The following is a 26,161-nucleotide window of genomic DNA, read 5'->3' on the forward strand; positions in this document are numbered from 1 at the left end:
AAAGTGAAATTATAAACAATGCCTTCTATATATGAGTCATTTTCTTCTTTCTTGTATTTCTTCATGCTATAAACCTAGTAGCACAGTTTATTAATTTTTAGAGCATAGCGTCAAATTGATTTCCATAATGGTTTGATAAGTTCACGGTTTCACCAGTTGTGCATTAAAGTACCTGCTTTTGTTTTTTCAAGCCACATTCCTTCAGCATCAGTATTTTTCTTTTTTTTTTAATCTTGGTCAGTCTAATGGGTATGGGGTAGTACCTCAGAGTTGTTTTAAGGTGCATTTTGCTGTTTATTAGTGATTTAGAACATTGTTAATAGTTTTTTTTTTCTTTTAAAAGTTGCCTATTTTCATTCTTTGCAGAAGATATGCTAGTAGACTTAGAGTACCCTAAAAATCAATTTAAATACTAATTAAAGACAATCAAAAACTTTAGAATGTAGCAGGATATAAAATAAACCAACATAAATATTTACTATATGAGCAAGACAAGAAAAATAGAAATAACAGTTAAAGTAACTATAGAAACCATGAATTAAACTATATGAACAAAATTTCAAAATATTTTCACACAAATATAGTCAGTTCTAAAAACTGGATAACTGTCAATTGCTCATATTTAGGCTGAACTAATATAATAAAAACCACAATTCCAACCAAATTGAATTACTTACTCAGTGCCTCACCAAGAAAACTATTTTAAAGAACTAGAAAAACTAGCAACGAAATTCATCTGGAACAACAAAAAGTATAGAATATCAAGATAACTGATGAAAAGTTTGAAGCAAAGTAAGGTGGTCTAGCTGTACCAGATCGAAAACTGAATTATAAAGCAACAGTCATAAAAGCTCTCTGGTACTGGCTAAGAAGGAGAGTAATGGTTCAGTGGATTAGATTAGATACAAAAGAAGCGGTAGTAAATGACTACTGTAATCTATTGCTTGATAAACCCAAAGACACTAGTTTCTGGGATAAAATCTCACTATTAGGGGCAGCTAGGTGGCAAAGTGGATAGACACCAGCCCTGGAGTTAGGAGGACCTGAGTTCAAATCTAGCCTCAGACACATAATAATTCCCTAGCTGTGTGACCTTGGGCAAGTCATTTAACCCCATTGCCTGCCCCCCCAAAAAGAAGCAAAAAATCCCTCACTAATGGACAGAAACAGAAAAGAGTACAGCAAAAACTAGGCAGAGACCCACATCTCACATGATAGACAAAATAAGATGAAAATGGGTATAGAATTTAGTAAGAGGGTGACACTATAAAGCAATTAAGAGAACAAGAAATACTGTCTGTTGGATTGAGAAGGGAGAAGTTAATAACCAAAAAAGAAATAGATAAAATTATTAATTGTGACATGGATGATTTTGACTCTACTAAATTTAAAAGTTTTTGCATTAATAAAACCAATGAAACTAAAATTAGAAGGATTAGAGAAAGCTGAAAAACAATATTCACAGCTAGTGTTTCTGATAAAGGATTCATTTCTAAAATAAATAGAGAACTAGATTAAATTTAGAAGATTACAAGATAATCCCCAATTGATATATTGTCAAATGATACAAAAAAGGCAGCTTTTAGATGAAGAAATTAAAACTATTTATAAAAAAAGCTATTTATAGCCATTAAAAAGTGATCTATATCATTATTGAGAAGAGCAATGCAAATTCAAACAACTCTAAGGCATCACCTCATAGTTTTCAGATTGTCTAAGATTACTAAAAAAGAAAATGATCAATGTTAGAGGAAATGTTGGAAAATTGGAACACTAATGCACTTTTGTTAGCATTGTGAACTGACCCAACTATGCTGGAGAACAATTTGGAACTATGCCCAAAGGGCTATAAAAGTGTGCATACTTTGATACAGCAGTACAAATACTAGGTCTATATCCCAAAGAGAACATAAAAAAATGGAAAAGTCCATAATATTTAAAAATATTTATAGCAGCTCTTTTTGTAGTGGCAAAGAATTGTAAATCTAGGATATGCCCATCAATTGAAGGACTGAACAAGTTATGTATATGAATGTTATGGAGTATTATTGTTCTCTAAGAAAATATGAATGGTTGGATTTTAGAGAAGTGTGGTAAGCCTTGCCTGAGTTGGTGATGACTGAAGTGAGCAGAAGCAAGAGAATATTGCACATATTTACTAAAACAGTGTGAGATTATCAACAAAAATGGATGCAGATCCTCTCAGCAGTTCAGTGATCAAAGACCTGTTAAGGAAACATCTGAAAGATCTTTTAAGGAAAATGCCACCCACATCTAGAAAACAAATTATTGAATCTGAATGCAGACCAAAACATACTATGTTCACTTTTTTAAAACATTTATTATATTTTTTTTATTTTATTCTCATTATTTTCCCCCTTATTTCTGAAGAGTGGTGGAGGAAAATGGAAAGAGGTCCAGAAGGATGTGTCAGATCAAAGAATCTCAAAATTGATTCTAGAATGGGGAAGTTGGGAGAATATTTGAGAATCTTTTTAATGTGGTTTGAAAGGTTGCTATGTATGGGAGGTTATGATAGGGTTTGGACCCAGTGGTCAAAATAGAAATAACAATAAAACAGGCCAGCATACAAAAAGTCATTGGCTATATAATAAAAAGAAGATATTCAAAAATGATTGATTTCCTATATGAGGATGGGCTCCATCAGGGTGAATAGTTGATTCTGCCTCATGGGAAAACTTTATGCTAAGGTGAGATAAGCACATGTTTGTACTGTTGAAAACTATCTTTTTATATAATTTTTAAAAATTAATTAAAATTTCAATTAAAAATTGCCTATTCAAATCCTTTGACCATTTATTAAATGGCAAATGGCTTTTATTCCTATGAATTTGATCAAGTTCTTAATCTATTTTAACAATGAGACCTTTATGTGAGAAACTTGCTATAAAATTTCCCCCAAATTTTCTGCTTCTCTTCTAATTTTATTTGCATTTTTTTTACTTGTGCTAAATCTTTAAAATTGAATGTGATCAAAATTGTCCATTTGGAGACAGAGCCAAGATGGTGAAGTGAGGGCAGGAATTCCCAGAAACTCATTCTCAAAAATTCTCCAAAAATCACCAGAGTATGACTCTAGCCAAAATTAAGAGGGGCAGAATGCACAGAAAGACTGATATAATTTCCCAATACAAGACTTCTTAGAAGATTTGCAGGAAAGGTCTGTTTCACCAGGACTGGAGGCTGGAAAGAGTGGCAGTGAAGCTGGCCACATCACAGCCGAGCCAGAGCAAATCAGTTCAGCCTTCCAAGAACAGCCCACAGGCACTTAGATCCCTGGGAGTGCCTGGTCCATGGCAGAGGGTGTGGCTTCCAGATTTTTTGGTCCAGGTATCACCAGGGATGACTTGAAGTGGTGGTGAGAGAACCGGTCTCTGCACCAGTGAGCACAGAGTCCCAGTGAGTGCCCGCCTCAGAGAAGCCCTGCACTGGGAGCCTGCAGCAGGAAACTGCAGAGCCACCCAACACTTCCAGAGTGGTAAGGTGGTGGGTAGGTACTACAGTGGTCTCTGTGCTCTTCCTGGGGCAGGACTCTGCTGTATGCCCACACTCAGATCCAGATTACAGTTTGGGCCCCCATACTGCTGTAGTGGAGCATGAATGCTCCTCACAGCTCCAGGTCAGAAGGGAGAGCTTGTGGTCATCCACAGACCAGAGCACAGGCAAGAGAGCAGTTGGAGTCTTTCATAAGACTTTGGAGGAATTAAGGTCCCTATGGGGTGTTCCCCAAACCCCCCAAAGCACTGGAAATGCAGTAAATCAGACACAGACAGAGGAAATGAGTGAACAACAGAAAAAGAAGAATTTGACCATAGAAAATCATTTTGGACCTATAGAGGATCAAAATATGTACCCAGAGGGTGATAAAGTTGAAGTTTCTGTATCCATAGCCTCCGAGAGGAATAGGAAATGGGTTCAGGCCATGGATGAGCTTAGAAAAGACTTTGAAAAACAAATAAGAGTGGTGGAGTTAAAACTAGGAAGATAAATGAGAGCGATGTAAGGAAATCATGAAAACCAAGTCAGCAGCTTAGCAGAATAAATACAAAAAAATACTGAAAAAATAACATGTTAAAAACTAGTTTAGGTCAATTGGAAAAAAGCAATCCCAAAAGAAAATGAGGAGAAGAATGCCTTGAAAATAATATTGTCCAACTGGAAACAGAAGTAAAAAAGCTCTCTGAAGAATATAACTTCTTCAAACGTAGGTTGGAGCTAAAGGAAGTTAATGACTTTGAGAGAAATCAAGAAACAATAAAACAAAATGAGAAGAATGGAAAATTGGAAGAAAAAGTGAAATATCTTATTGGAAAAACAACTAACCTAGAAAACAGATTTAGAAGAGATAATTTTAAAATAACTGGTCTACCTGAAAGTCATGACCAGGAAAAGAGACTACACTTCATTTTTCTAGAAATAATATGGCAAAATTGCCCTGAGATCCTAGAAGCGGAGGGTAAAATAGAAATTGAAGGAATCTACCAATCAGTTCCTGAAAGAGATTCCCCCTCCCTCCAAAAAGCCTCCAAGAATATTATAACCAAATTTCAAAACTTGCAAGTCAAAGAGAAAATGCTACAGTTGCCAGAAAGAAACATTTCCAGCCTTTTGCTCCGAGCTATAGCGAGTGGCTGTGCGAGAGGCAACGACTTCTCCGGCTTTCGGCCCTCTCTCACCGGCTTTCGCCTCCTAACTCCAGCTCCTTCTCCCGCAGCAACCATGACGGAACAAGCCATCTCCTTCGCCAAGGAGTTCTTGGCCGGCGGCATCACCACCGCCATCTCCAAGACCGCGGTGGCCCCCATCGAGAGACTCAAGCTGCTGTTGCAGGTGCAGCATGCAAGTAAACAAATTGCTGCAGATAAGCAGTACAAAGGCATTATGGACTGTATAGTCCGAATTCCAAAGGAACAAGGGATGCTTTATTTCTGGCGGGGCAACTTAGCAAATGTCATCAGATATTTCCCCACCCAGGCCCTTAACTGTGCCTTTAAGGATAAGTATAAGCAGGTGTTTTGGGGAGGAGTGGACACACACAGTTTTGGAGGTATTTTGCTGGCAATCTTGCCTCTGGTGGTGCAGCTGGAGCCACTTCTCTCTGCTTTGTCTATTCCTTGGATTTTTCAAGAACCCTCTTGGTGGCTGATGTTGGAAAGTCTGTCACTGAAAGAGAATTCAAAGGCCTGGGAGACTGCCTTGTAAAAATCACCAATTCTGATGGAATTCGTGGCTTGTATCAAGGTTTTAATGTCTCAGTTCAGGGTATCATTATTTATAGAGCAGCCTACTTTGGAATCTATGATACACCAAAAGGTATGCTCCCAGATCTGAAGAACACTCACATTGTGGTAAGCTGGATGATTGCACAGACAGTGACTGCTGTAGCAGGTGTGGTCTCCTATCCTTTTGATACCGTAAGGTGGCGAATGATGATGCAGTCTGGACGCAAAGGAGCTGATATCATGTACACTGGTACAATTGACTGCTGGAGGAAAATCGCTAAAGATGAAGGTGGCAAAGTTTTCTTCAAGGGTGCTTGGTCCAATGTTCTGAGAGGCATGGGTGGAGCTTTTGTGTTTGTCCTGTATGATGAATTGAAGAAAGTAATCTAAGAACATCTTAACTGAAAATGGAACCAGTAAATATAGATCATGTAGAATACTTAACCATATTTAGCATTTTTGGACCATTGACCTTCAAAGAAATTCCTGTTGTCTTTTTTTTTTCAGGCCAGATCATATTTGTACAAGAGCCGAGAACAGCTCTTAGAAAAAGGGACTCATTTATTGTGATACATTATTCACACAGTGGAACTGATGATGATTCTGCATATTGATTCTATTGGTTTTGGGGAAAATAACAGTTACTGTGGGTCCAAGAAAGCAGATCAACTTAGACCATCTAGATTAAATGCTCTTTTGTAGGACCATAAATTTGTGTTTAAGTATTTATTTAAAAAAAATCATGTCTCCCATTTGTACTTAAGTACTATATATATATATATATATATATATATATATATATATATATATATATATATACTATTTTGCACAGCTGACTATTTGGCAGTTAAGATGATCTGTGTTGGGCATTCTGCTGTAAAACAATAAATACACAGAAGACTCTAAGGAAAAAAAAAAGAAACATTTCCAACTACCACGATGCTACAGTCAGGATTACACAGGATTTGGAAGCATCTACCTTTAGGGCTTGTAGGGCTTCGAATATGATATGCCAGAAGGCAAAAGAGCTTGGATTACAACTGAGAATCAACTACCTAACAAAACGGAACATCCTCTTTCAGGGGAAAAAAAAAATGGACTTTTTTTTTTAGGTTTTTGCAAATCAAATGGGGTTAAGTGGCCTGCCCAAGGCCACACAACTAGGTACTTATTAATTGTCTGAGACTGGATTTGAACCCAGCTACTCCTGACTCCAGGGCCGGTGCTTTATCCACTACACCACCTAGCCGCCCCTGAAAAGATGGACTTTCAAAGAAACAGGGGACTTTCACACTTCCCTATTGAAATGACCAGAGCTGAACAGAAAGTTTGATCTCCACATACAGGACTCACGTGAAGCATAGAGAGAGTGGAAAAGAAGGACCAATAATGAGGAACTTAATGATAGTGAACTGTGTATATTCCTGAATGGGAAGAAGTTATGGACAACCCATATGAACCTTCTCATTTATAAGAGCATTTAGAAGGAGCATATGTGGACAAGGCAGAGGAGAGAGCTGAATATAATGGTGTAATATAGTATAAAGATGGAGTCACTGGGTAATAATGGAAAGTACTGGGAAGAAGAGAAAGGGGAAGTAGACGGGGCCAATATATTTCACATAAAGCATCAAGAAAAAAGCTTTTGAAATGGAGTGGAAGGAGGGGAAGTTGAGGGAGAATGAGTGAGCCTTCATACTCATCAGGAGAAATAACATTCATGCTTAATAGGGTATAGAATTCTATCTTACCCTAGAGAAAAATGGGAGGAATGGGATGGGATAAAGGGTTGAGGAAATAGGTGATGGAAGAGAGGGTAGATTGTGGGAGAGGGTAATTGAATACAACAAACTTCTAAGCAGGAATAGGGTGAAAGGAGAGAGGGAGAATAGAATAAATTGGAGTGAAAAGGAATAGAATGAAGGGAAATACAGCTAGCAATAGCAACTGTGGGAAAATATTGAAGCAACTTCTCTGGTGGATTTATGATAAAGAAGGAAACTCATCCCAGAGACAGAGTCGATGAAATCTGAACTCAGAAGTTCACTCTTTTTTCCCTCTAACTTCATTTCTCTTGAGATTTGTCTATCTTTGTTGGGGGATGGGAAGTTTTTGTTTACTTTCACAACAAGATTATTGCAATAATATAAAACAAATAAACCATAAAAAGAGAAAAAAATATTGTCCATTTTGTCTTTTATAAACCTCTCTATCTTTTGTTTGATCATAAACTCTTCTCTTATCCATAGAACTGTCAGCTATTTTCTTCCACGCTCCACTTATTTATGATGTTACCCTGTATGTCTAATTCATATAATCTCTTCAGGTCGATCAGTAGATAGAGCACTGACCTTGAAATCAGGAGACTAGGAGTATGAATCTAACCTCAGACACTTTACTCTAACTAGCTGTTTGAACTTGGGTAAATCATTTAATTTTGATTGTCTTGTATCCAGGGTCATCTCTAGTTGTCCTGATTCATATTAGGTCACTGGATCTAGATGATTCTTGAGGGGAAAGTGAAATTGGTGACTTAGCACAGTACTGCCTCATTAAAATTCTATACATGTACTTATCATGGCATCACCTTCCTGATGTTGTACTCTTCTTTGAAAATGAAGGATAAGTTTCCACGGCCAAGGTGGTGGAGAGAAGACAGGCACAGTGCTAAAGACTCCTGATCTTCCCTCATACATAATATGAAACAAACCTCTTAAAAGAAATCCGATATACAAAATCCAGAAAGTGAAACTAGGAGATCTACCTCAAGGTTTGTCCTCCGAGATCGTGGGTGAGTCAGGCACAGAGGAAAATTGCTCTAAATCATTACTTATTAGAGAAATGCAAACTAAAGCATCTCTGAGGTACCAACTCACACCCCCTCAGACTGGCCAATTTGAACAGAAAAGATAATGATCAATGTTGGAAGGGATGTGGGAAATCTAGGACACTAATACATTGTTGGTGGAGCTGTGAACTCATCAACAAAATTGTGCATACCCTTTGACCCAGCAATACCACTACTGGGTCGATACCCTGAAGAGATTATGAAAATGGGCAAAAACATCACTTGTACAAAAATATTCATAGCAACCCGGTTTGTGGTGGCAAAGAATTGGAAATCAAGTAAATGTCCTGCAATTTGGGAATGCCTTAACAAAATGTGTTTATATGTATGTGATGAAACGTTATTGTTCTATTAGAAAACAGGAGGGATGGTAATTCAGGGAAGCCTGGAATGATTTGCATGAACTGATGCTGAATGAGATGAGCAGAACCAGAAAAACATTGCATACCCTAACAGCAACATGGGGGCAATGACCAACCTTGAAGGACTTGCTCATTCCATCAGTGCAACAATCAAGCACAGTTTTGGGTTATCTGTGATGGAGAATACCATCTGTATCCAGAGAAAGAATTGTAGAGTTTGAACAAAGACTAAAGACTATTTCCTTTAATTTAGGAAAAAAATCCATTTTCTTACTACGTGATTCTATCTCTTATACTTTATTTTTCTTCCTTGAGGATATGATTTCTCTCTCATCACATTCAACTTAGATCCTGTTTATCATGGATACATTGTAAATACTAACAGTCTGCTTTCTGTGGAAGGGGGCAGGAAGATTAGGGGGAAAATTGTAAAACTCATAATAAATATAATCTTAAAGAAAATGAAGGACAAATAGTATTATCATTAATTCACATATCAATTTGTAATTTTGCTTGCTAGATTATGTGAAATGTTGGTCTATACCAAGTTTCTGTCAAACTTCTTTACAATATTATTAAGGGTTTTTGTTGAATAGTGAAAGAATTCTTGCTCTTGTAGCTGGAATCTTTCAGTTTGTCAAATCCCAGACTACTGGACTTCTTTGTTTCTGTGTATTGTATACCTAATCTTTTCACTGATCAACCGCTATCTTCTTATTCAAGTCCAAATTATTTTTAAAATTGTCCTTTTGTAACATAATTTGAGATTTGATACTTATAACCCTCCCCCACCTTTAAAATTAATTCTCTTGTTATTTTCTCTCTCAATGATAACCCTTTTTCTTGTAACATTTGTAACAGGATAGTTGCTCCTCACACTTGAAAATCTGAGGTGGAGACATGTCTGAATTCAAGGTGGAATGGAATAAAAAAACTGTCTTGGTTCCAAAAGTATAGTGGATTTAGTTCCCTTGACATTCAGGTTCTAGAGAAATGCAAAGTTGAGATATTCCTTCTGCATATTACCAGTAACTAGGAAATAGCTGACTGATTTGTTCCTTAACCCCTGACTGCAAACCCAGGAACAGAGGGGAGAAGGTGCAAAAGAGACCAACTCAGGTATGATGTCAGGAAGACTTTAGGAACAAGCAGAACTGCCCCACGTGGAAAGGGCCACATCAGTCACTGAATTCTTTCCTTAGTGGCTTCTCAAGCAGAGGTTGTTATCGAAGGGTTATTAGGGATGTAAGAAGAAGAGCTAGTATGAATCTTGCATCTAAGATTTGCTAAATGATTTATATATGTTACCTAATTTGTTTCTCACAACCCCTGTGAGATAGCTACTCTTATAATATCTTTTTTACAGAAGAGAAAACTGAGTGGTCAAACAACTAGAAAGTGACTGTGGTCAATTTTGAACTCAGTTCTTCCTACTTCCAGATCCATCACTCTTACCAAGTGCCTCTCTAGTTGGAGAGTGAGACTAGGGTGGCAGTGTCTAGTGGGGGTTGTGTTTCCTCAGAGATGAAACATCAATTAAATTCAATGCACAGGCATCCACTTTTCCCAATAATGACACTTGAGTGGTTCTGGTACCTCGGACTGTGACTTTACCATATATTAATTTCTTTCAGTTCATAAGCATTTATTTTTTTCTCCTCCCATCTCCCCCTTTCCTGCTGAAAAATGTAAACAAAACCCTTGTAACAAATACATATAGTCAAGCAAAGTAAATCCCTGAATAAGCTGGATATATTGAGTCCATCTCTTCTCCATTAGGAACTGGGGAGCGTGCTCATAGTCCTTTACATACATGATTGATTATTACATTGATCAGAGAGATTTAACAATCTTTAAATATTTATTGTCCTTATGTTTTTACTGTATAAATTGTTTTCCTAGTTCTGTTCATTGCACTCTTCATGAATTCAGACAGGGTTTCCTAGGATTTTCTAAAATGATCTTCATTAGTTCATATAATAAATAGTATACATCATATTTATACACTACAGTTTTCCCTTAATGGTGTTTATTTTTCTTTTTCAAGTACTAAGTTGCTGCTTGTCCTTAAGTCTTGAAGAAGACCATGATATCAGAGAGGGGATACCATGATATACACATGCATTGTCACTGAGTGAGGTGGATGCTGTGTAAAATCACTAGCCTCACTTTCTCCTCCAGAACATTCTGGCTCCATTGGTCAGACAGATATGGACCAGGATGACTGGAGACAGCCATTGATTTGAGGAAATCAGAGTGAAAGGGACTTGCCCAAGGTTGCAGTTAGTATCAAACGTCTGAAATGGGATTTTAACTCAGGTCCTCGTTACTTCAGGGCCAGTGTCCTATCGACTGTGCCACCCAGCTGCCCTTCAAGTAATAGATATTCTAAAAGTTATCTTGTACCCCCTTCCATTACCTTTTTCCCCAATAATGAAATTTTTTAAAAAGTCTGGTAAAAGAAGTTCCTCAATTCATGGCTACATTAAACACATTTTCCCATTAGTTATATCCACAATGCATGTCACTTTCTGCATTCTGAGTTCACCAATTCTTTCTAGCACAGTGGGAGGAGGGAACTCTTTTCTGCCAAGGACCATTTGGATAGCTACAATATCATTTGTGAGCTATATGACATTATCAATTTAAAAATTAGCCCTTTTCACTGCTGTGCCCCTTCTCCATTGCTGGAAAGAGAATAGAGATTTTTCCCCCCACCATCTAGTTTGTTTGTGATAAAACTACACTAAAGAAAATTTTCAGAGTCTGGTCTGAGCAAAGGAAAGTTTTTTATTCACTTTTCTTGAGAAAACAACAGACTCAAGATGGTTTCTCAGAGAGCCACGCTTAAAAGCACAGCAAGCTTGATTTATAAAGATTCTAACTACAATTTCCCCACTCTAAACAGCTCCCCTTTTAGTCCATTGGTTGGGTTTTAGGGGTACAATCCATTTATGTAAATCTACCCCAGCAACAGATGCAAAGAAAGGAATGTCATATTTTCAAAATATGTATCTCACCAGATGGTGGGTTGACCTGTTACTGGACCCTTTTAGTTTAGAAATCCTGATGGCCTTCATAATTGTTTTGACTAGAAAAAGTAGGATTTTCATGATCAGTGCCTCAGTTAGCAAAACAGTCTTTTTGAAAAAGCAGGATGTCCCGGGTCCCTTGGAATGCAAGGTTTTTTTTTTAGTATAAGCACTTCTTTAACCCTGAGAGGACTTCACCAGAAATTATCCCACTCAAGTTGAAATAACTTTCCTTAGTTTTGTGGTTGTTTAACACTTAGAAAATATTTTTTTAAAGTTTTGCTTCATTTTCATAGCAAATAATCAACAGGAAGAATGCCAGCTTTATGCTTTTTCCCCCAGCATTTGAAGCATTGGAACAAGTTTATTTCTACTTACCACAGAGACTAATTTAAAATTTGGAAGAAATTTTACTGGGTTTATCTACAACTTTCTTTTCTTTCATTTTTTTAGTTTTCTTTTTGCAAGGCAAGGGGGTTAAGTGACTTGCCCAAGGTCACACAGCTAGGCAATTATTAAGTGTCTGAGTCCAGATTTAAACTCAGATCCTCCCAATTCCTTGGGCTGGTGCTCTATACACTGTGCCACTCAGCTGCCCCTGCACCTACAAATTTTACAAGCATCTACAACTTTCCTCTTCCTAAATGGGGACTGGCCTTCAGAAGATCCTTGAAAGTAAGTCCATTTTCTTCATGGCCATATCTTTATGATGCATACCATTATTGAGTTTCCCAGACGATTTGGACAATTCAATGAAGACAGAGCAAGTATGTTGCCTAAATGAAAAGTGTTCCCTGGTTAATGCCAAGTTCATCAAAGTGTATGGAATAATATGTACATATAAACTTTACTTGAGATTCCATTTCTGATACTTGTTTTTGTCTTTTACCTAGCTAATTAGTGTCACTTTTCTCATGCACCTAATTCACCTATGTCTGGTAGACAGGAAGAACAAGAAAGTGGAACTGCATTGAACCTGGTATTCATATTTTTTCATTCAAAAATATTTATTCCACTTATTTCTTAAAGTTAAAATTTTAATTAACAACTATTTTTGCTCCCATTTACCTTTCTTCTGCTGACTCCCACAAAGTCCAGTCTTTATGTCAAATATGTGTTGTCCAGCAAAATAAATGTCTGTGTGCGCCATGTTTAAGAATGTAGGTTTTCCTCTGCATCTTGAGACAATCAAAATTCTGGAAAGAGGTGGGATGATCATACCCTAGTAATTACACAAATCATTGTACCAATCAGGGCTTTAAAGTCTTTCAAAGTTGTTTTCCACAAGAATTTATGCATCACTTTTTTGTGTGCTAAGTGTTGATGTAGTAAATAATATGGTCTCTGAACCAATGAAAACTCTGGTATAAGTGAAGTCTTTGAAGCTGTATATTATTGCTCCTCCTGCCATCTCTGAAGACAAGTCTCTTACAGTTCTGACATTCTAATCCCACTAAACCTGTTCTAATCCTGATCTAGCTCTTCAATCATGTAAAATAAAGGTAGTACAAAATGTAAAGAACTTTTCACAAAGAACATTTCCACACAATCCATTTCCCACAACCATATCTGGACCTTTTGTAAGGATATAATTAACTAGGAAATTGATAATAGAGGTAAAATCAATAGTATTATACTCTTCCTCCTTTAAACTAAATGACTTCAACTCATCTCACATACAACTAGTAAATATTAGTCTTGACTTGAATAAATTTCACATGAACTTGCAATCCTCAGCACATGATATAAACAAAATGTGGTTCTTGTTCATTTTCAGCTATAGTCTAATCAAGCTGCCTACATAATTTCTCCTATTTTAATAATTTCTCTATAACAAAACACAATTATCTCACTAACCTGAGAAATTATTCTTGGATTGAAGGTAGCAATGTGAAAGTATGCCAATCCAAATTTTCTGAGTCTATTTCTGTTGCTGTTTGCAATTTAATTAACAAGGATCTTGTTTTACATATTATATATTTGTTGTCAGTGCTTTCATTTTGTTTTGTGAAACCAAAGATCACCTACCTTCAGCCAACATGTTATAATAACATGTTGGAAACTCAAGAGGGTGTTCAAGGTCCCACTCTTGGCCAATCTATGATATTTAAAGCAATAATCTAAATGCAAGTTTGCCTTGAGAGGTAACAGGTTCTTCCTCATTGGAGATCTTCACCAAAAAGATAACAGAACTTGCTGGAGATGGCTGCCAAAGTCCCTCCTTGAACTCAGAGTCTATGATTAGTGTGAAAAGTGTCTCAGACAAGATGACATAGGAGCACTGGTGAATCATTGGTGAAATGCACAAACTTTGGGTGGATGTGTTCTTGCAGCATATTTTTCTATCTGTCTGAATCCACTCTCCCATATCTCCCTTCCTTCCACTTCTTGCTGCTCCTCTTTGAAGCTGAATATTTCTTATTTAGACTGCTGCTAGGCCCAGCTGTCTCCAAGGAGACCTGGTTGTGCTCTAGCTATTTCAAGTGTCTGGCTACAGCTTCCAGGCCATTCAAGCCTGTCTTCATTTTCATAGATTGAAAAAACTAGCATGTGATCTTCTTTCTGTAATTTCTCCTATTTCAAATCCTAGGAACTGTGCTCAATAGGTGACTGCTTTGCACAAAGAAACTATTGTCTCTGTGAGAGAAGAGAATTTCTTGAAAAGGGGAAATTCTGTTTTTTGTTGCCTATTCTCACTGAGTTTCTCCAGAAAGGCTCTGGAGTCCAAGAAACTTGGTTCCAATCCTTCCTCTGATTTTTACTAACTGCAGGTGCCTTCCTGGGCCTCAGTTTCATTCTCCATAAAATAGAGAAAATAATGTTCAACTCTTCAATTTCACACCTGGTACAGTGGCTGACACATACTGATCATTTCTTGTTGACCGACTGGCAATAATTACTTAGATTTATATAACACCTTGAAGTTTGTAAAGTATTTTTACATTTTACACTTTATTCTCACCAGGCTGTGATGACCAGAGGCTCAAGTTTAAAATTAATGTCATTGTGGCTAGTGAAGACAAAGCGATTTAAATCTGGGGCTCTTGAAGCTGCAAGCCCAGCCCTCCTCCCATTTCCCCAGCATTCTCCCATTCCCTCTTCCCCCAGATTTGTACCCTTGGAGTAATCCAAAGTTATTTCTTCTTCTCCTTCTTATATCTAATTGATTTCTATAACCTGCCAATTTGGATCTACAAAATTTTCCTCTGCACTCAGCACACCATGTCCTGCTTTTGTGAATTTTCCATGCCAATAGAAATCATTGTTAATCATCAAAGAGATGTCCTACAGACCTCTACTTTGGTAGGTTAATTTCATTTTAAAGTAAGAAAACAACATTGCTTAAATATATAATCCACACAATCCTTATAATTATATTTCCTATAATCCACACTTTATTCCCCACTTTTTGACTGAATTAATGATGTTGGACTTTGAAAAAGAAGGGATTTGTTGCTTTATTCATGTGTTTATTTCTTCATGAAGCATTTAGAAGTGACTTTTAATTTGTGAGACTCTTGCTGGGTGAGGAGGAAGGTACAAAGATAAATAAGACATGCTTTTCCCTTGAGACACTTTAAGTCTAATTGGGGTGCTTAAAGTTGTTCAATTACAACAGATCTGGGATTTCATTGGTTGCTGAGATACCTCCAAGAATCATGACAGTGCATCTATAGTCTATGCTTTGCCAACATGCTTTCCCTAACTTGCCATAAATTTGTTATATGGATTCTCCCAGTGCAAGATTAGAAATGTATACAGAGGAATAAATGAACCATAACTAAGGGTGTTGTTGTTTGTCCTTCATTCACCAAGAGGATAATTACTTTGGAGAGGTGATACCATAACATGCAAGTGAATTGAATTTAAATGAGGGGGTGCTATGCATAGTCACCAGTCTCACTTTCTCCTCCAGCTCATTTAGGTTCAGGGAACAGATAGGAATCAGGATGACTAAGGATAGCCATGGATGCAATGGGAGACCTTGGCTTGATCTTTTAAAACTAGGCCATTCCTAGGTTGCACGTTGACTGAGGCAAAGCCCATTCAGTCATTAAAGTTATGTAAGAGAGAGATAGTGCAAAGAAATCAAGAATGACCACTTCTAAAAAAATTGTTGAGAAGGATTTATCTTTCTCAGTGATTGAGGCAGGTAAGAAAGAAAAAAATCCCAACAGCTTTTTTTTTGCATAATTCAAAAATAAATCAATCTGGGAGGAGAAGATCCTAAGAGTTTCTGACCAAAACAGAAATAATGGCTAATTGTGCTTGCTTTTTTAAAAATAAACATAGCATTATCTCATTATATAATCTTGCTATCTCTTATATTTTATTTTTTTTTAAGGAAATGATTTCTCTTTCACATTCAGTTTGGATAAATGTATAGTTTGGAAACAATGTAAAGACTAACCAACTGCTTTCTGTGGGGGATGGGTGGAGGAAAGCAAGATTTGGGGATAAATTGCAAAATTTAAAAATAAATGAATAAATTCGTTAAATAAGATATAGATAAAATAGGAGAGAAAGAGCAACAGAATTGAGAACCACAGATAGAAATGGCAAGAGGTGGCAAGAAGCTCTTCTTCCACTTTATTAATAGTGGATCTTTTGCATTTACAGTTTGAGTTTAAATTCTATCTGGCCTACTGACATCCAGATGCTAGAGAAGTCACTTAACCATTGTCAACCATTGTTTTCTCCACAATAAAACCATAGGGCTGGATTTGATGATATTTAATGACCTTCTGGCTCTATGATCTTTTAGATCCAAAGAGATTATTCTTGTAATAGAGAGACATAATTATGAACCAACAACTGAGGATGAGGAGACAGGTACAAGCATTCAGAGGACATGGACATGTGAAGATAGAGGGGAATATGTAGAGAAAAATAGTCAGATCTCCTCTTGGAAGTCTGAATGTCCTAAATTCAAATCTTAGTTAATAATCAGGTTAAATGTATGAAGCGTGATAATGCAGTTAGAGTGTCTAAGACTCATTCTGACATTTGAATATAACAGAGTTGAACCCAATGGTCCCAAGGTTTTCTTCCAGCTCTAAAGTTATGATTATAATCATAATTAGGGGAAAAGAAAACACCATTTACTTGTGGATGAGAATTAAAGAGAAAAAGGTTTAGAGGAGTTGATGACAGAGAGGAAAGAGGTGGAGACAAGGAAATAAAAGTAAAGAGACATAGTCAAGACACAAGAATATAGAGAATGCACGAAAAGAAGGAAACCTCAGGTAAGGGAGGGCTTGAAAGGTAAAGGGTCACTGAGAAAGGAAGTATAGTATGATAGTATACTATAGATAGCATAATATGATAGATCTTGGAGTCAAGATACTTGACTTAGAAAACTGATATTCATTGATTACATAATTCATATAATCTTTCACAGCCTTATCCATAAAATGATGACACTGGTCTTTATCTTTAAGGTTCACCAGCTCTATGACCTTTTGGATGAGAAAGAGAGAATGTAAATCCCACTTAGGATTGGAATGAGAAAAGAGTGGTGAAATTAGAGTGAATTTTTCATGGAAGAGGAGAGCAATATAGAGGGAATGGACCACTGTGAATGACCTTTGAGGATCATTTTTTGGACTGATGCAACGAATCTCCATATTTCTATTCTTGGTAGCAAAAATAGCCCAAGTTGAAATACTTTCTCACACATGTAGTTAATAGATGAATGACCCTTGGTAAATCATTTATAGTGACTTTTTTGTTTCTGTCCTAAAATGATAGGCTTCGATTCAATAATCTGGAGTTCCTTCCAGCTCTGAGTCTAAATCTTGATAGCCAGGTGATTGTAGAGGGTGAGGAGTGTCAGAGGTATGTTCTTAAAGGGAAGAGAGAGCTAGAAAGAGAAGTTAGATCTTTAGACCTGGGAGGTGTCTAGGAGGCAGCTTAATAGAGTACTCTGGCAGAAGTAATAATTATAAGAGTTTGGATTTGAACTCAGAGAATGCAGTTATTTCACCCCAAGTAAATCATTTCTCTTTTCCCAGTAACAGATTTTTCTTCTCTTAAGTATTAGTGTTAGTTTTGACGCTATACCATTTTCCTCCAGCTTTATTCTATTGTGAGGATCAGAAGAAAATAGTCGCAAGCACCTGGTGTTACGTGTGTGTGTGTGTGTGTGTGTGTGTGTGTGTGTTGTAACTGGAAGTATAATCACGTTTGCCATGTTTTGATGACCTAATAAAGATGTAGAAATTTCAAAGCTTTTAGTGGCCTAATATTACAAAATCCCCAACCCCTCTGTGAGGACACAGTCAAAGTCCTATTCACTGCTGTTACAAGTACTGGTTGTCCTTGGATAAAAAAAATCATGCATGTTTGTATAAAGCGACTTCTATCTCAATTTTAATAATATTTTATCCCTTTCCACTATCTCCTGCCTTACATAGAACAAGTGTCAGTCAGCATTCATTAATCACCTACTACTTGTCAGGCATTATATTAAACACAAGAGAAGTAAATACAGATAGTCTCAACAAATAAATACAGGTAGTCTCAACAGCTATGTACAAACCAGATATATACATGGTAAATTTGAAATGAGAATTTATTGAAATTAAGTATGACTGGGAAAAAATCTTCTGTAGAAGATTGAACTTGAGTTGGTACTTGAAGGAAGCAAATGAAACTTTGGTAAGAATGGGATCAATTGCTGCATGGAGGGCAGTCAGTGACAACGATCATTCAGAAGATGGCACATCTTGTTATGGGAATAAGCAGGAGGCCAATATCACATATTCATAGGATATGTAGAAGGGAGAGTGTAAGATGAAAGAAGACTGGAAAGGTGGCCAATTAGAAAGGGCTTTGAATGTCAACCGTAGGGTTTTTCATTTCACCCTGTAGATTCTGAAAGTCATTGAGTAGTGGAGGTAAATGGTTGGAATTGTTCATGTGGACAGCTCAATGGAGAATGAAATGGAGTAAGGATAGAATGAATGCAAGAAGAGCAACAAAAGGACTTTTTCAATAGACCTGATATGAAATGATACTACACTATCACAAAATGGTGGCAGTGTGAAAGGAGAGAGGTGACATATGTGAGAGATGTTAAGATGTTAAAATGGACAAGCCTTGCCAACACATAATAAATCCTTTGATTTTCTTTTCAACTCCCCCTTTTCTACATTGACTCATTCCCCTTATTTAATTTTGCTTTATTTTTTTAAAGAAAGATTTTATTTGTTTTGAGATTTACAATTTTCCCCTATTCTTACTTCCCTCCCCCAGCCCCCATAGAATACACTGATCTAAGCTGAATGTGATGAGAAAGAAATCATATCGTTAAAGAAGAAAAAGAAACTATAAGAGATAGCAAAATTACATAATAAGATAATGATTTTTTTGTTCCTAAATTGAAGGTAATAGTCTTTGGTCGTTGTTCAAACTCCACAATTCTTTCTATGTATATGGATGGCATTTTCCATCACAGGTAACCTCAAATTGTCCTTGATTGTTGCACTGATGGAATGAGCAAGTCCAATAAGGTTGATCATAACTCCCATGTTGCTGTTAGGGTGTACAATGTTTTTCTGGTTCTGCTCATCTTACTCAGCATCAGTTCATGCAAATCCTTCCAGGGTTCCCTGAATTCCCATCCCTCCTAGTTTCTAATACAGCAATAGTGTTCCATCACATACATATATCTTATTTTATTAAGTCATTCTCCAACTGAAAGACATTCACTTAATTTCCACTTCTTTGCCACCACAAACAGGGCTGCTATGAATATTTTTTGTACTTGTGATGTTTTTAACCTTTTTTCATCATCTAATTCAGGGTATAGACCCAGGAGTGGTATTGTTAGATCAAAGGGTATACACATTTATGTTGCCCTTTGGACGAAATTCCAAATTGCTCTCCAGAATGGCTGGATGAGTTCACAGCTCCACCAACAATATATTACTGTCCCAGATTTCCCACATCCCTTCCAACATTGATCAATGTCCTTTCTGGTCATATTGGTCAGTCGAAGAGGTGTGAGGTGGTACCTCAGAGATGCTTTAATTTGCATTTCTCTAATAAGTAATGATTTAGAGCAATTTTTCATATGACTATGCATTGCTTTGATTTCTTCATCTATAAATTGCATTTGCATATCCTTTGACCATTGGTCAATTGAGGAATGGCTTGTTTTTTGAAAATTTGACTCAGTTCTCTGTATATTTTAGAAATGAGTCCTTTGTCGGAAATACTAGTTGTAAAAATTGTTTCCAATTTACTACATTTATTTTGATCTTGGTTACAGTGGTTTGTCTGTGGTTTGTTTGTGCAAAAGCTTTTTTTTTATTTAATGTAATCAAAATTATCTAGTTTGTTTTTAAGGAGGGTCTCCATTTGTTCCCTGGTCATAAACTGCTTCCCTATCCATAGATCTGACAAGTAATCTATTATTTGATCTTCTAGGTTGCTTATAATATTGTTTTTAATGTCTACATTCTGTATATATTTTGATCTTATCTTAGTATACCAAGAGTGTGAGGCGTTAGTCTAATGCAGGTTTCTTCCATACTAACTTCTAATTTTCCTAAAAGTATTTATTGAAGTGAGAGTTCTTATACCAATAGCTGGACTCTTTGGGTTTATCAAACAGAGGATTACTATAATCATTTCCTGTTATTGCACCTAGTCTATTTCACTGATGCACCTCTCTATTTCTTAGCCAATACCAGTTTTCGTGACTGATGCTTTATAATATAATTTTAGATCTGCTAAGGCAAAGCCACCTTCTTTTACACTTCAATACACATTGAATCTCTGGAAATTCTTAACTTTTTCTTTCTCCTTATGAATTTACGTACAACTTTTTCAAACTCATTAAATTAATTTTTTTGGAATTCTGATTGGTAGGGCACTAAGCAAGTGATATAGTTTTGGTGGAATTGTCATTTTTAATATAGTAACTAGACCTATCCATGAGCAGTTGATGTTTGCCCAGTTATTTAAATCTGATTTTATTTGTGTGAGAAGTATTTTGTAATGGTTTTCAAAATATTTATGAGTCTACCTTGCCAAGTAGACTCCAAGACATTTTATATTTTCTGAGATTATGTTGAAGGTAATTTCTCTTTCCAGATCATTCTGACATAGCTTGCTAGTCAAACATAGAAATGTTGAGGGTTTATGAGGATTTATTTTTATATCCTGTGACTTTGCTAAAGTTGCTAATTAATTCTAGCAGTTTTTTAGATGATTTTTTGGGATTCTTTAGGAATACCATCATATCATCTGCAAAGAGTGACAGTTTTTGTCTCGTCCTTCCCACTTCTAATTCCTTCAATTTCTTTTTCTTCTCTAATTGCTGAAGCTAGCATTTCTATTACAAGATGGAATAGTAGTGGTGATGATGGGCATACTTGTTTCACCCCTGATCTTACTGGGAATGCCTCTAGCCTATCCCCATTGTATAAAATGCTTGTTAACGGTTTCAGATAGTTGCTGCTTATTATTCTATTGTTTTTAGTAGGAATGGTGGCTGTATTTTGTCAAAAGCCTTTTCAGCATCTATTGATATAATCATAGGATTTCTGAGAGGTTTGTTGTTGATATAATTAAGTATACTAACAGTTCTCCTAATATTGATCCAACCTTGAATTTCTGGAATAAATCTTACTTGATCATATTGTATTATCCCAGTGATAACTTGTTGTAATCCTTTTTCTAAGATTTTATTTAGGATTTTTGCACCTTTATCCATCAGGGAGATAGATCTATAATTTTCTTTGTCTTTTTTGCCTCTTCCTGGTTTAGGTATCAGCACCATATTGGTATCATAGAGTTAGGCTGAGATCCATCTTCCCCTATTTTTCCTCAGAGTTTATATATAATTTGAACCAATTGTTCCTTAAATATTTGATTGAATTCATTGTGAATCCATTTGGCTCTGCAGATTTTTTTTAGGGAGTTCAATAATGGTTTGTTGAATTTCTTTTTCTAAGATAGGGTTATTTAGGTATTTAATTTCCTCTTCATTTAATCTGCAAAACTTATATTTTTGTAAATACTCAACAATTTCACTTAGATTGTCAAATTTATTGGCCTAGAGTTGAACAAAATAATTTTGAATTATTACTTTAATTTCCTTCTCATTGGTGGTACATTCAACTTTTTTATTTGTGATGCTAGGAATTTTCTTCTTTCTTTTTTTTAAATCAAATTGACCAGACCTTTATAGATTTTATTGACTTTGTTTTATAAAATCAACTCATGGTTTTAATTTATTAGTTCAATAGTTTTCTTGCTTTCAATTTTATTAGTTGCTCCTTTAATTTTTAGAATTTCTAATTTGTTATTTAATTGGGGTGTTTTAATTTGTTCTTTCTATAATTATTTCCTTGCATATTTAGTTCATTTATTTCCTTTTTGTCTAATTTATTTCTGTAAGCATTTAAATATATAAAATATCCCTTGACAGCAGCCTTATTGTGAATCCCATTGGTTTTGGTAAGTTGTTTCATTATTGTCATTATTGAGGAGGAAATAATTAATTCTATAAATTATTGCTTGATCCCCTCATTTTTTAAAATGATGTTATTAATTTCCAATTAGTTTTGGGTCTATATCTCCCTGGACTAATATTGCATATGATTTTATTGTCTTATGATCTGAGAAAAATGTATTCACTATTTCTGCCTTTCTTCAATTTATCATTAGATTTTTAAGCCCAAATACATGGTCAATTTTTGTGTAACTGCCATGTACTGCAGAAAGAAGTATATTCTTTTCTTTCTCCATTCAGTTTCCTCCAAAGGTCTATCAAATCTAGATTTTCTAACAATCTATTTACCCCCTTAACTTCCTTCTTATATATTTTATGATTAGATTTATCTAAATATGAGAGCTGGAGGTTGAGGTCTCCCACTGGTATAGTTTTGCTGTCTTTGTCTTCCTGTAGCTTTTCAACTTCTTCTCTAAGAATTTGGATACTATACCATTTGGTGCACACATATTTAGTATTGAAATTACTTTATTGCTTATGGTACCATTTAGGAGTGTATAATTTCCTTCCTTACCTCTTTTAAACAGTATCTCTTTGTGCAGCAGCTTTGTCTGAGATAAAGATTGCTACCCCTGCTTTTTTCACTTCATCTAAAACAAAATATATTTTGCTCCAACCTTTTACCTTTACTCTATATGTATCCATCTGCTTCAAATGAGTTTCTTTTAATCAGCATATTGTAACATTCTTGTTTTTTAATCCACTCTGCTATTCATTTACATTTTAAGGGAGAGTTCATTCCATTCACATTCAAAGTTATAATTACTAACTCTTTATTGCCCTCCATGTTTTCTTCCCTCTGTATTTTTCCTCTTTTTTTACCATTATCCATATTCCCCAGTATCCAATCTCCCTCCTCTTCCTTTCCCCTTTCCCTTTGTCCCTTCTTCCTTCCTTTCCTTATGTTAGTTCCCCTTTTTCTCCCCCTCCCCATACCCCCTGCCCTTTCCCCCTTTTAATGCTTGAAAGGTAAGATTAGTTTCTTAACTTAACAGAGTGTGTATAAATTAACTTTAAGCCAAGACTGAGGAAATGAAGATTCCTGGTAGTTCTCAGCTCTTTTCTTTCCCTCTATTATGATACGTCTTTTGTTCCTCTTAATGAAATGAGATATACCCCATTTAATCTCATCCATCCTCCCATCTTTTTATTGTCCCCCCTTTTAAGGAACTATTGTTTTTAAATCATTCTTTCTGAGTCACAGAAAATCATGAGTGTCCATCACTTCTGGCTAAGTATATTCTATCTAATAGAGTTACAATTCTGGAAAGTTTTTACAGTCTTTCTCCCAGGTAGGAATATAGCCACTTTCATCCCATTGTATAGCAGGGTTTTTTCTCTCCTTTGCTCTTCAGGATACCTCATCCTGGGTCTTTTGATCCTTTAATTATTTTTTAATTAAATATTTTATTTATTTTGAGTTTTACAATTTTCCCCCTAATCTTAGTTCCCTCCTCCCATCCCCCACAGAAGGCAATTTGTCAGTCTTTACATTGTTTCCATGGTATATATTGATCCAAATTGAGTGTGATGAGAGAGAAATCAAATCCTTAAGGAAAAAGTTTAAACTATAAGAGATAACAAGATCAGACACTAAGATATCAGTTACTTTTTCTAAATTTAAGCTAAAAGACCTTGGTCGTTGTTCAAAGTCCACAGTTATTTCTTTGGATACAGAAGGAATTCTCCATTGCAGAGAGCCCCAAATTGTCCCTGATTGTTGCCCTGATGGAATGAGTGAGTCCATCAAGGTTGGTCATCAGCCTTATATTGCTGTTAGAGTGTACAGTGTTGTTTTTCTGGATCTGCTCATCACACTCAGCATCAGTTCATGCAAATCCCTCCAGGCATCCCTGAATTCCCATCCCTCCTGGTTTCTAATAGAACAATAGTGTTCCATGACATAAATATACCACAGTTTGCTAAGCCAGTCCCCAATTGAAGAATATTTACTTGATTTCCAATTCTTTGCCACCACAAACAGGGTTGCTATGAAGATTTTTATACAAGTGATGTTTTTACCCTTTTTCATCATCTCTTCAGGGTATAGACTCAGTAGTGGTATTGCTAGATCAAAGGGTATCATTTTTGTTGTCCTTGGGGTAAAAGTCCAAATTTCTCTCCAGAAAGGTTGGATGAGTTCACAGCTCCATCAACAGTGTAATAATTTCCCACAACCCCTTCCAGCAATGACGATTATGTTTTCTGTTCATATTGGCCAGTCTGATATGTCTGAGGTAAGTACCACAGAGAAGCTTTAATTTGCATTTTTCTAATAAGTAATTATTTAGATCAGTTTTTCATATGACTATGGATTGCTTTCATCTCTTCATCTGTAAATTGCTTTTGCATGTCCTTTGATCATTTGTCACTTGGGGAATGGCTTGTTTTTTTTTTTTAACAAAATATGACTCAATTCTCTGTTTATGTTAGAAATGAGTCCTTTGTCAGAAACATTAGTTAGAAAGATTGTTTCCCAATTTACTACAATTCTTTTGATCTTGTTTACAGTGGTTTTGTCTGTGCAAAAGTTTTTTTTAATTTAATGTAATTGAAATCATCTAATTTGTTTTTAGTGTTGTTCTCCATCTCTTCCTTAGTCATAAACTGCTTCCCTTTTAATAGATCTGACAGGTAAACTAGTCTGTGAACTGCTAATTTGCTTATATTATTGTTTTTTATGTCTAAATCCTATATCCATTTGGATCTTATCTTGGTATAGGGTGTGAGGTGTTGGTCTAATCTAAGTTTCTTCCATACTAACTTCCAATTTTCCCATCAGTTTTTATCAAAGAGAGAGTTTTTATCCCAATATTTGTACTCTTTGGGTTTATCAAACAGCAGATTACTATAATTCTTTCCTGCTGTTGTATCTACTCTATTCCACTGGTCCACCACTCTATTTCTTAGCCAATACCAGACAGTTTTGATGACTGATGCTTTATAATATAAATTTAGATAAGGTAGGGCTAAGCCCCCTTCTTTTGCACTTTTTTCATTGAATTCCTGTAAATTCTTGACTTTTTATTTCTCTATATAAATTTACTTACAATTTTCTCTAAGTCATTAAAGTAATGTTTTGGAATTTTGATCGGCAGGACACTAAACATGTAGTTTAGTTTTGGTAGAATTGTCATTTTTATTATATTAGCTCTACCTATCCATGAGCAGATGATGTCTGCCCAGTTATTTAAATCTAGTGTAATTTGTGTAAGAAGTGTTTTGTAATTGTTTTCAAAACGTTTCTGAATCTGCCTTGGCAAATAGACTCCCAGGTATTTTATATTATTTGAGGTTACTTTGAATGGGTTGGTCCCTTAATCTTAATGTAGCCAGGTTCTGTGTAATGCTTATTGTGGCTCCCTGTTATTTAAATTGTTTCTGGCTGCTTGTTGGATTTTCTCTATTATCTGATAGCTCTGGAATCTGGCCACAACATTACTTGGTGTTTTCATTTTAGGATCACTTTCAGGATGTAATCAATGTTTTCTTTCAATTACTATTTTCCCCTCTGGTTCCATGATTTCAGGGAAATTTTCCACCATTGAATTATGTAATATCAAGTCCCAACTTTTTTTTCTCTTCAGTGTTTTCAGAAAGACCTATAATTCTCCAGTTATCCCTTCTCAATCTTTTCTCAAGGTCAGTGGTTTTACTGATGATCTATTTTTCATTTTCTTCTATTTTTCAATATAGTTTTGTTTAAGAGAATGATTTTGTCTCATGAAATCATTAATTTACACAGATTCCATTCTTTTTTTCAGAGAATAATTTTCTTCATTTACCATTTACAAATCCTTTTCCAATTGGTCAATTCTATTTTTGAAGGAGTTTTCCATTTGCCCAAGTGCAGTTTTTTGTATAGGTTTTTTCAAGGTAAATGGGGTCAAGGGGCTTGCCCAAGGCCACACAACTAGGTAATTATTAAGGTTTTCTGAGACTGGATTTCAACTCAGGTACTCCTGACTCCAGGGCTGGTGCTGTATCCACTCTGCCACCTAGATGCACCCCAAGTTTAACTTTGAGAGAATTGTTTTCTTTTTGCATTTGTCCAATTGAGGATCTGAGAGAATTATTCTCATTATGTGTTTGTCCAATTGTATTGTCCAAGGATTTGTTTTCTTTTAGCAAGGTGTTAATTTTCTCTTGAA

At 35.8% G+C, this 26,161-nt stretch overlaps 1 pseudogene; it reads left to right on the forward strand.

Moving 5' to 3' along the window:
* The first annotated feature begins 4,740 nt into the window (after positions 1-4,740).
* LOC141499904 (ADP/ATP translocase 3-like) lies at positions 4,741-5,633 on the forward strand (annotated as a pseudogene).
* Positions 5,634-26,161: the final 20,528 nt, after the last annotated feature.

Source organism: Macrotis lagotis, chromosome X (genome assembly GCF_037893015.1).
Source record: "Macrotis lagotis isolate mMagLag1 chromosome X, bilby.v1.9.chrom.fasta, whole genome shotgun sequence".
Lineage (NCBI taxonomy): Eukaryota > Metazoa > Chordata > Mammalia > Peramelemorphia > Peramelidae > Macrotis > Macrotis lagotis.